Source organism: Anomalospiza imberbis, chromosome 15, assembly GCF_031753505.1.
Source record: "Anomalospiza imberbis isolate Cuckoo-Finch-1a 21T00152 chromosome 15, ASM3175350v1, whole genome shotgun sequence".
Taxonomy (NCBI): Eukaryota; Metazoa; Chordata; class Aves; order Passeriformes; family Viduidae; genus Anomalospiza; species Anomalospiza imberbis.
Window position 1 is genome coordinate 7,772,472 of NC_089695.1, and position 10,284 is coordinate 7,782,755.

The window sequence follows — 10,284 nt, forward strand, 5'->3', positions numbered from 1 at the left end:
CCTTAAGGAAAACTGGAAGTTTGATTCAAGCTTCTCACTGCTGAATCAAAACCTTGGTTCCATCTGAGAACTCTTGCAGAGGCAGCAGTGGGGGCTGCCCATTCCTCGACAGCAGCTCCTGTTCAGCTCCCATGGGCAGAGCCAGATTAGCTCTAATGAGAGAACAATGGTATGAGCTGCATGAAAGGCTCAATCTGTCAAACTTCATCATGGCTGTTTTAAAAATAAACTCTGAGGCATTTGGTTCTCCATGAAGTTTGTAGCTGCCTGCCAACTGGATCCCTGGGTTGCAGGACTGTGACCAAGTCCCTCCCCTCCCCAGCTTTCTGTCTTTACATACTGTTAAAACTGAGGGGTAACACACACTGCTTAGGGAGGACATAAAAAATAGACTGATAATATGAAGTGTCTTTATCCTCTGAGAAGCACAGTGACACTTTTGCCCTGTTGTTTTGGCTGTTCTGTTTGCTGGGACCTGCTGGTTCTGCAGGTGCTGCTTCCAAGGCAATAATTCTCCACTAGTCCTGTTTGGGTGGCTGTAGGGGAGGACAGGGACAGCTCAGTTGAGGGCACGAGCCTCCTCTGTTCATCCTTCCAGCACTCACTTCCCCATCCTCACTGTGCAGGTGTCTGAATCCATCACAGCATTCTTCAGTTTGATCAGGAATTTGGGCTGTAGTAGGTGTGAAAGGTGCTGAAACAGGCTGGCTTACAGCAACCCTCAACCTCCCTTGATGGGAACTTTTCTGTTCAGAGGGGTGGTGGCAGGGTGGGATGGCCCTGCACAGCTTGGCTGATGGGATAGAAAATATGAACAGCATTGGGTGGCTGCAAGCACATTAACTCTAGATCCACGAGCTCTTTGCAGTGGATGAATTCAGTGCTGTTCACCTGTAAAGAAAGATGCAGATTTATTTTAAGTTCTGGATAAATGAGTCTCTTGTCTGGCCACTGCTCCTGTCACTTTGTAATTAGGGGGAGGGCAGGGACAGGCTGTATGCCTCAGTAGATGCATAGCAGCAATATGCTGTTGATCCTGATGGAAAACACTTATCCAGGAGCTCCTGGTAACTACTCCTATAACTGTGATTACTCCTTCTACTACACAGAACCTGGGCAAGTGCTTCCTCTTTGCAGGAAACAGCAGGGATAGCAGGAGGCCAGGTTATTTCAGACAAATTCAAGACCTTAAAATGGGTGGATGGCAAGCTGACAGCCTGGGTCTTTAGCCTTCTAAGTGTGCTCTCTTAAAAGACATGTGTTTTATGAAACTGGGGAAAAGCTTTAAAAAGAAAGAAAAAAGTAGAGCTTGATTGAATCATTGGAAGTCAAACTGATTATATTTTTAGACCTATGTGACTGTACTTAAAAGTTTTCTCGGTGTTCAGAAGGAGGCTGAGGCAGATTTCTAGGTGCTCTCAGGCTCTCCCATCATGAGAGAATTTCTCCTGGCTCAGGATGCAGGCAGCTATCTGTGGCCAAGAATTTGGAACCCTCCCTTCCCTGCCAAAGGGATGTCCCTCTCCCCAGTCCCACCCCTGAACTGCACTTTTGTTCCCTTTTGTTAGCACCAGCAAGGTCTGCAGCAAAGGCAGGACAAGGACACAAGTCTCAGGAGCTGCTGAAATACAATACTGGCTGTAAATACACATGGCTTTATTCATTTATCATGTCCTGCCTTCAGGATTTGTGACCAAAGGCCATTTTGCTTCCTACCTGTGCTTTTTTTAGCAGATCAGTAATAACAGGAAATCAACCAGGAGTCTGCCTCTCCAGCTCCAAGGTGATGATCACCAAAGCCAACGTGGAGCCCTTAAACTGCACAAGTTGGTGGCAGGCCATACAGTGCTGCAGCTGCTTGGTCAAGAGTGCAACGTGGAGGGAAGGATTCCTCTGAGGCAGTCTGGGTGGGAGATGGGGCCAGCTGGACATCACCGTGGCATGGAACTGCAGAGAAGATAAAGTGTACATATATATATACACACATATATATATGAAAAGAAAAGCAGAGGTTAGTGAAGTTTATGTTTTCATGTCATCACCCAGAAGTACAGATGAATTTCATCTCGTATCAGGAAACTTGAAGGCTTCCCCCACCTTTTTTTTTGTGTGTTTTGTGTTCGTACTTGCCAATCATTGAACTGTTTTTTTGAGGTGATAATGAATGTACAAGGTCTATGTTTCCTAACAATTTCTGATGTTTCTGCATTATCCAGAATGCTATCCAGGAGATTCAATTCAGGACAGCAGCTCCAAATCCACTAAAACCAGTAATACTGCACTCTGAATTTACCAAGGAAACAAGGATCTACGAAAGGCAGTTTTCACAATCAGCAGCCTAAAATGGCTTAATATTTGCACATAACCTTAAAATAGGGATCCAGGATATGTTCATATCACATGAATTTTGCCTTACTAGTACATGATCGTTTCTTGGAGACAAAGTTTAATTGTTTCTATTAAATGTTTAGTAACTGCAATGTGAACTAAGTGCCAGACCAGGGTATTCTCATTGCATAAATGAATAATTAGTGGGATGAAGAGGAAAATGGTTTAAGAAAAAAACCTATGTGGGAAATGTAGCAAAACTCTGACAGCTTTGTATGTACAGTATTAATAGAAGGGAAATAGTTAGAAATATTTTTGCAGCTTGTATTTAAAAAAAAATAAAGAAGGCATATAGTTGTGCATTATGAGAATCTTTTTAATGTCCCTTCAGTTCTCCCTTAAAGATGAAAGTAAGTTTTTTTGAGCAAAATAGAAGGTTTTAAATAGTAGAAAAATTTAAAAAAAATTTAAAAATATAATTACTGTAATATTCTTTAAAAGGCTTGACGATAGGTAGGAAATAGGTAGGTAGTTTGCCAAGTATCTTGGGAAGGATGTGTGAGTGGGTGTGTGTGTGCATCTGTGTTTTTTAGTCTTATTTGATAAGGAGTTGTTTCTTTAAAGAAAAAACATTGCAAAACGTAGTGCTTACAATGTTTAAGAAATCCATTGGTGTTTCTGTGTAAAGATCCCACTGAAGCTTATCCAGTATAATTCTTTCCGTTCTCAAGATCTCGGCTGGAGAGTGCTTACATCTGCTCTGCACCGCTAGCGTCTGCACTGATGGTATTACCTGTAAAAAAATTTTTAAAATTAAAAAAAAAAATAAAGAAACCAACGTCCTATACAGTGCTGTGTGCGCTTCTCTGTATTGTGAAGGGACCTGACAAGTTTACACAAGTTTTTGTCGAGCAGAATGCTCATTCAGGAGATCTCATCCTGGGTACCTCCCATCCTAAATGAAGAGTGGTCCCTGCTGACACCAGGGCAGCTGCTGCGGACCCAGCCCACTGTCAGCTGCAAGCCTCCCCAGTGTGGCATCAGTGATGCACCTTCCCTGCCACCACTAGTTTTCCTCAGAGGAGGCTTCCTGTCAGCCTGTTTTACATGGCCTGCTGTGGTTGTCTGGTTTCCTGTGGTCATTGACACAGCTTATCCTTTGTACTGAGAGGAAAAGAACAATAACTTCATTGTAACACCATCTAAGAAAGGCTGCGAAGAACATTTCACTGCCACAGTGGCTGTTTGAAGAGATGTCTGTATCTGACTCCAGCTCCTGGCTTTCCTCTTCTTTTGCAAAGCAGAAGGAAGGAAAGAGGAGGAATGCAATCTGAAATGCTTTTAGCTAATGCCTGTAAATGCCTGCAGAAGTCTATCACTGCATTTTTACCATGAGAGATATCCTGTATAATTTCTCACTGGCTGCTGTCTTTACTTTCTCATCTTGAGGTGCAGACCTGAGTCAGTTCCTCACTCGGTTCAGAAACCGGTTTTAGCTCTGAGCAAACGCATCTATTTAAAGCCTCCTCTGAAAAGCCTCTGCTCTGTCACACCTGCTGTGCCCTCCCAGGAGCTACAGCATGGGAATTACAGCCCTCTGATGTGCATCTTGACTGTCTGCTCAGACTGAGCTCTACTGTCAGCCATGGATTCTGAAAAGAGGGGAGAGAGGTTTGGGAGCAGGACAGAAACACATCCATGACATAAACAAAAACAAGTCCTTCATCCCTAAAGGTCACAATTCTTTGGAGCAACAATGAAATAGGACTGAAAATGCTATTCTCACCTCTTTAGGACTACTTAGGGTAAACAAATTTACACTTTTTCATTATGTCAAAGTTGTTGAAAGACCTGGAAATATGAACAACTTTTAGTGTGTTTAAAATTAAACATACAGACCTCATCTTCATTGGTTTTTGCTGCAAGGACAAGGCAGGAAATTGCAATGCACTGCAGATATTTTAATTGGGCCTGAAGGGAGAAGAAGAAAACACTGAGTAAAGAAGATAAGAGTCTTGGGGGAAATAATTGACATTCTATGATACATACACAACTTTCAAACTTTCATTTAAGTTACAGTTGCTTCTGAATTAGTTTAGCTACAGAAGATGGAAATAGAACAAGAAAATTCAAAGTGAAGCAGAATAAATCCTCTTATAGGTGCCATTTTTATTCATGTCTCTCACAACTTTTAGACTCTGCAATGTAACAGTATTTACACTGCAATGTTGCTCCTCACTTTCAGATATTGGTTCAGGTTGAACTTCAGGAAGAATTTCTTCATGGAAAGGGCTATTAAACATTGGAACAGGCTGCCCAGGAAGGTAGGAGAGTCAGCATCTCTGGGGGTGTTCAAGAAACAACTAGATGTGACACTTAGTACTATGGTTTAGTTGATAGGGTGGTGATCAGTCAAATGGTGGACTAGATGATCATAGAGGCCTTTTCCAACCTTAATGATTCTGTGATTCTATAGGCCAGTATCAACCTATATAGAACTGGGAGCTGCAAGGCTCAGCTCAATTCCTCCTTTGCTGTAGCTTCAGTGGCAGAAAAGGACAGCCCCACCATTTAATTAAAAATAGTAGTCTAAAACCCAGAATATTAAAAGTGATAAGGGGAATCATTTCTGTTTAGCAGAGAAAACCAGATGAGTTCTTTGTACTTACCAGAGCAGCTAGACTAAGTTCACACAAACAATTCTAATGTGGAACCTCATCAAACACTCAAGTTCATATGTGTGTGTGTGTGTGTGTGTGTGTGTGTGTGTGTATTTGCTTAATGGCCGTTCCCAGCAATGACCCTGACTGCTCCCTAAATCTGCTGCCAAACATCATCCCTGCTTTGTGTATAAACTGATTACATGCTCCTTACATTCCCAGTCAGTAATCTAGACAGAGAAAAGCTGACAGAAATCTTTACCTTTAGTGATGCCAACAGCCTGTTGAAGATGCTGGTGGTGGCTAAGGTGAATGTTTATGGGTAAAACTGGAACTGGGAGCTGATTTCTGCAATCCAGAGAACTGCTTTTTTGTAACCTGACAGAGAGATATCTGTGCCCTGAGGGGAAGGAAAAGTTAGAAGAAAAATACAGTTAGTGCTTTGATGATTTTGTTAACATATCTCCAAAGGAAGACTCAAATCTTTTTAAGTTCTCTAATTAGCATTTTAGATGGCTGGAGGCTTGAAATTAAGGATGTTGTCAGCTGTGTCCACAGAGGGAGGGCAAGGGCTCTTTTGGAGCAGTTTAAAGCACTCATTCGTGTTGCCCAACCCATCTGGCTCTAGCTGTGCTTACACAGGCCTGGTACTCGGCTGTACTGGAGCACTGAGTGGGGAAGCACCCAGGCTTCCCAAACTGAGCTCTAACAAACAAGGTCCTGAGTGTGCTCGTTATTCCCACCCTGGGAAAGCTGAAGCCTCGATGCAGCACAAGTTCCACTCAGCCAGCCTCAACAGAGAAACTGCAGTCAGGAGTAGGTTTTGACGTACTCTGCAAGAGTTTTAACAGCCCTTGAATTTGCTGAGTGTTGGGACCAGAACCAGGTTTGTGACTTCCCAAAGGTACATGGCAAAATGTACTGAGGTTTTTCTTTCTTAAATCTTATTTGAAGCTGCATTCAGGTGAATGGGAGGACCATGGCTGCCATGAGAATAGCACCCAGGAGTCATGGAACACACCTGAGCATTGTTGTAGGAGAAGTAAAAAGGCCAAGCAGCTACACAGAACAGACAAGACTAAACATCAACTTGTTTCATATTACTCATCCCATTATCTGTTTTCACTGTTTTGCTTAATTTGGTAGTAAAAGCACTAGGCAAAAGTAGCATTTCTAGACTATTGCAAAGAAGAGACAAGGCTGTTAAGGCACTTCTGTGCATTCTTCCATGGTGCTGATGCACTTACAGAAGCAGAATTGTTTTGCATTGTACACAGAGGCCATGGCATCTTGTAGCTTCTTAAGGTAGCTTGGAATGGGGCTGGGTTTCTGTTAGGCCTCAGTGAATTCCATATTCTCCTACCTTAACAGATGAAATTCACAGATAGTGCTGAACGTTAATATGTCAAATTTATGTTTTTACCATCGTCTGTTCTTACCTGCTCTACCACATTATCCTAAACTATTTCACATTTCTCAAAACTACTACTTTTATGACTAAACCAGAGCAAAATGCAAAGCCCCTGCTTTATACAAGGCATCAATAAAATGTAAAATGGGATAAATACAGACCCTCCTCCCTGTCCATTCCTTAAACATAGCCCATGAGGGATGACCTTTGCATTCATGTGAATCAGATGGCATGACCAGCACTGCATCTTTGCAGAGTCCTTTAGGGAATTCCAAAGAGGACAGGAGAGGATACCTTCACGTTGGGATTCTGGAAAACTGGCACTTTCCAAATCACAGCCTCTCTGGCTACGGCATTTTCCAGGAAAAAAAAAAAAAAAAAAAAAAGAAAAAAAAAGAAAAATAAAAAAAAAAAGTTGTGAGCTCTCTATATGTCCAGGATACTTCATGGCAGCTGTTTGAGCCAGTTTCCTGATGGGAGCCACAGACAGAAACAAACAAAATTATAAAACAACATCCCAGCTCCTTGTACTAAGGATGATTTCCTCTTTTGATGCCTTTCCAGTGCTGAAAACTGAGGAGCAGCCACAGGACTTGTTTGTTTGCAGATGGAGCAATCCTAATATGCATTTTCCCTGGAAGTTCCTGATGAAAGAAAACACGTCAGATGGCTGAACAACAACACAGTCCAGCTTCTTCACTCCTGGGCTGTGTAATGGCTAGAGAAACCTTGGGTCAAGCAGTCCAGATTACTCCATTTATCCCGTTTCACACATTTGGCTCTCCATTTGCCGAGCTATTACTCTGCAACCTCTTATCACCTGATTTCAAGTTTCTGGCAATTAGAGTCTTATGGTTTCCATACAAAGGGTCAAAGATGACTGTTCTTAGGAGGTTTATGAATTCCCAATTAAAAGTTTTCCTCAGAGCAGTTTAGTCTTTGGAGATACCACTTTGGAAATCCCCCTCTCCAGACTAAGGGGAGTATTTACAGGAAATAAACATCTCTGAATCATATCAGTACCAAGTGAATGAGAACATCCAGCCTGAAACTATTCCAAGGCTTACATTTTGGTGTCTCTTTTAACAACAGAAAAGAGATGTTACTAGATATAAAATTTCTGCTTTTCTTTCCAAGGAGTGGTGAATGTGGGCTTCCTCACAGTTTTTTTTCTGGAAGCTCACACCATTATCTCTGCAGTTCCATTAAAAAACCCAAAGTGACATGAATCCTCTGGAAACCGCTCTACATTTCTAAAGCCGGAGCTCTGTGAGGTTTCCCTGAAAGCAGGAACCACATATGACTAACTTCGGCTGCCACTGGATGTGAGAGCATCCAAAGCTGGACCGTTTCACAGAAGGAGAGCTGGCAATGATTTATCTGACCGGTTTGATGCACTGAGAAATTTACTCTTGTGTAGCTGGGGGGGAAATAATAATTAAAATCTCGCCCTTTGGCTAGTTTCTGTCCCCGAGAACGACACCGAGCAGCTCCCGCACCGCCAGCGCTCAGACAGCCCTTCCAGCCCTGCAGAGCGCCCGGGAGGCGATGGGGACCCCCGTCCCGTCCCGTCCCGTCCCGTCCCGTCCCGAGCGCGTCCTTACCCGCCTCTCCGGGGCAGCGGGCACGGGGCACTGGCGGCGCTCGGCGCGGCTCCGCGGCGGGGCCGGTGACGCGGCTGCTGCGGCGGGGCCGGCTCGGGAGGGCGGCGGACAGCGGGGCCGACACCTGCGGAGGAGCAGCCCCAGGCTGCTGGACGCCTCCGCCAGGAACTTCGGTGCCCGATGTCCGGGGCACGGCTCGGCTGCAGCACCCAGCGCGTCTCTCGGGGTCCGCGTGGGACCGCCCAGGCGAGCGCTGTCTCGGCCCGTGTGGGTCTGTCCTACCTGTGCAGAGATCATTGTGCCAGGCAAAGCGCTCCCGGATCCGAATGAAATTCTGCCACGGTGATAAACACTGTAACCTTCAGCATAGCCCCCAGATCCGCTCGCCTCTTCTCTGGCAGCAGTTATTATTGCCTTGATTGATGTGCTGGCCCTTCTCTTCAACTTGTCCCTCTCCAAAACACACATTTGCTGGATCCACACAATCCCAGCACCCACCAGAACCTATTTTCCTTCAAGCCACAGGAAGTATTTTTTCTCTATGTGTTTCATGGAGCATATGCACTCAGAGGGCTGGACCTGTCTGCCAACAATTGTGTTTTCACCCCACATTTTCTTCCACCCAGGATCTCTTCATGTCTCAAAGCCACTCTCAGCTTTCCCCTCAGATCCTGGACCACTTTGTTTTCGTCCTGCAGCATTTTCTGCAGGAAACTGGTTCCAATATATTGCATTAAATGTTTTCTCGTTCCACAGCTTTGCCTGCCTACACATGACTGTTCTCTCACCAGCCCCTTGGGCTATACATTTCCTGGCGCTAAATTATTAGTCCACGAATCTGTGCGTGCAGCACAGCTCTGAGTAACACCGCGGCAGTGTGTAAAGAGCAAAGAGACTTTGCTGAATTGCTGGTCTCCAAGCTTCCTGACCCAGCGGATTGCGCGCACCTGGGGCTGAGGGAGCGGCCCTGTCCTGTCGTTACCGGTGTGTGCCCGGCCCTGGGATACACCGGTCAGTTTGGTGGGGGAGGTCTGCCAGGTACTCATCAGCTCTGTCCACATTCCTGTCCTGCTTACATCCCTCCGGCAAAAATACAGCACAGCCGAGGTACAGCCCTTGGTTCGTGTCTGTGCCTGGTGCTGGGTGCTGGGAGTTCCTGGGGATCCCAGGCCCCAGTGGTCCACAGCAAAGGCAATGAGGGGAGGAGTGGGACTGGAACAATGCTCTGTGACCTGCCAACAGGATTTGGGTGTGCAGAAATAGCTGGGGGGAAGCGAGACAAGTGTGATTCTGGGCATCAGGTACTGGGGAAACTATTAATGGACCTCTCCTGTTGAGTAAAATTGTCTTTGACTCTTAAGGACATAAATTATAAAAAGACAAAGATTGTTGGAATAATTTAATCTAATTCCTGTAAGAAAGTGAAACATGGATGGTGTGATGTTGAAATACTGCGAGTAGGAGAGGAGCAGGTGAGGCTGTGGAGGATCCCAGCAGTATGCTGTGAAACTTTACACTAAATAACAAGTAACTTGGAAATGTGCTTCATTAGTGCGGGACTAACTGATTTATGTGCCACTCGGACTGTATTGTTTGTTTCTATTAGGTTACTCTGCAGTACCTCTATTTCATCAGCAATTCAAAGCATTACAGTCAGGAAAAGGAGATGGATTTTCTTCCTTGTGTGGAGCATAGTTTGGGGCTTGCAGCCCTGTCGGAGACCCAGAGCCCCTTCAGACCCCCTGGAGCCCTTCCAGAACAGTGGAGTCTTGTCAGGGCCTCTGGAGCCCTGTCAAACCCGCTGGAGATCCCTCAGAGCCCGTCGGGCCCGCGGCCGGCCCCGCTTGGAGCCCGTCAGCCCCTCAGAGCCCGTCGGGCCCGCGGCCGGCCCCGCTTGGAGCTCGTTAGCCCCTCAGAGCCCGTCGGGCCCGCGGCCGGCCCCGCTTGGAGCCCGTCAGCCCCTCAGAGCCCGTCGGGCCCGCGGCCGGCCCCGCTTGGAGCTCGTTAGCCCCTCAGAGCCCGTCGGGCCCGCGGCCGGCCCCGCTTGGAGCCCGTCAGCCCCTCAGAGCCCGTCGGGCCCGCGGCCGGCCCCGCTTGGAGCTCGTTAGCCCCTCAGAGCCCGTCGGGCCCGCGGCCGGCCCCGCTTGGAGCTCGTTAGCCCCTCAGAGCCCGTCGGGCCCGCGGCCGGCCCCGCTTGGAGCCCGTCAGCCCCTCAGAGCCCGTCGGGCCCGCGGCCGGCCCCGCTTGGAGCTCGTTAGCCCCTCAGAGCCCGTCGGGCCCG

General features: G+C 46.5%; 1 pseudogene; it reads right to left on the minus strand.

Moving 5' to 3' along the window:
- Positions 1 to 490: 490 nt before the first annotated feature.
- Positions 491 to 8,300, minus strand: LOC137483345 (cyclin-I-like; annotated as a pseudogene).
- Positions 8,301 to 10,284: the final 1,984 nt, after the last annotated feature.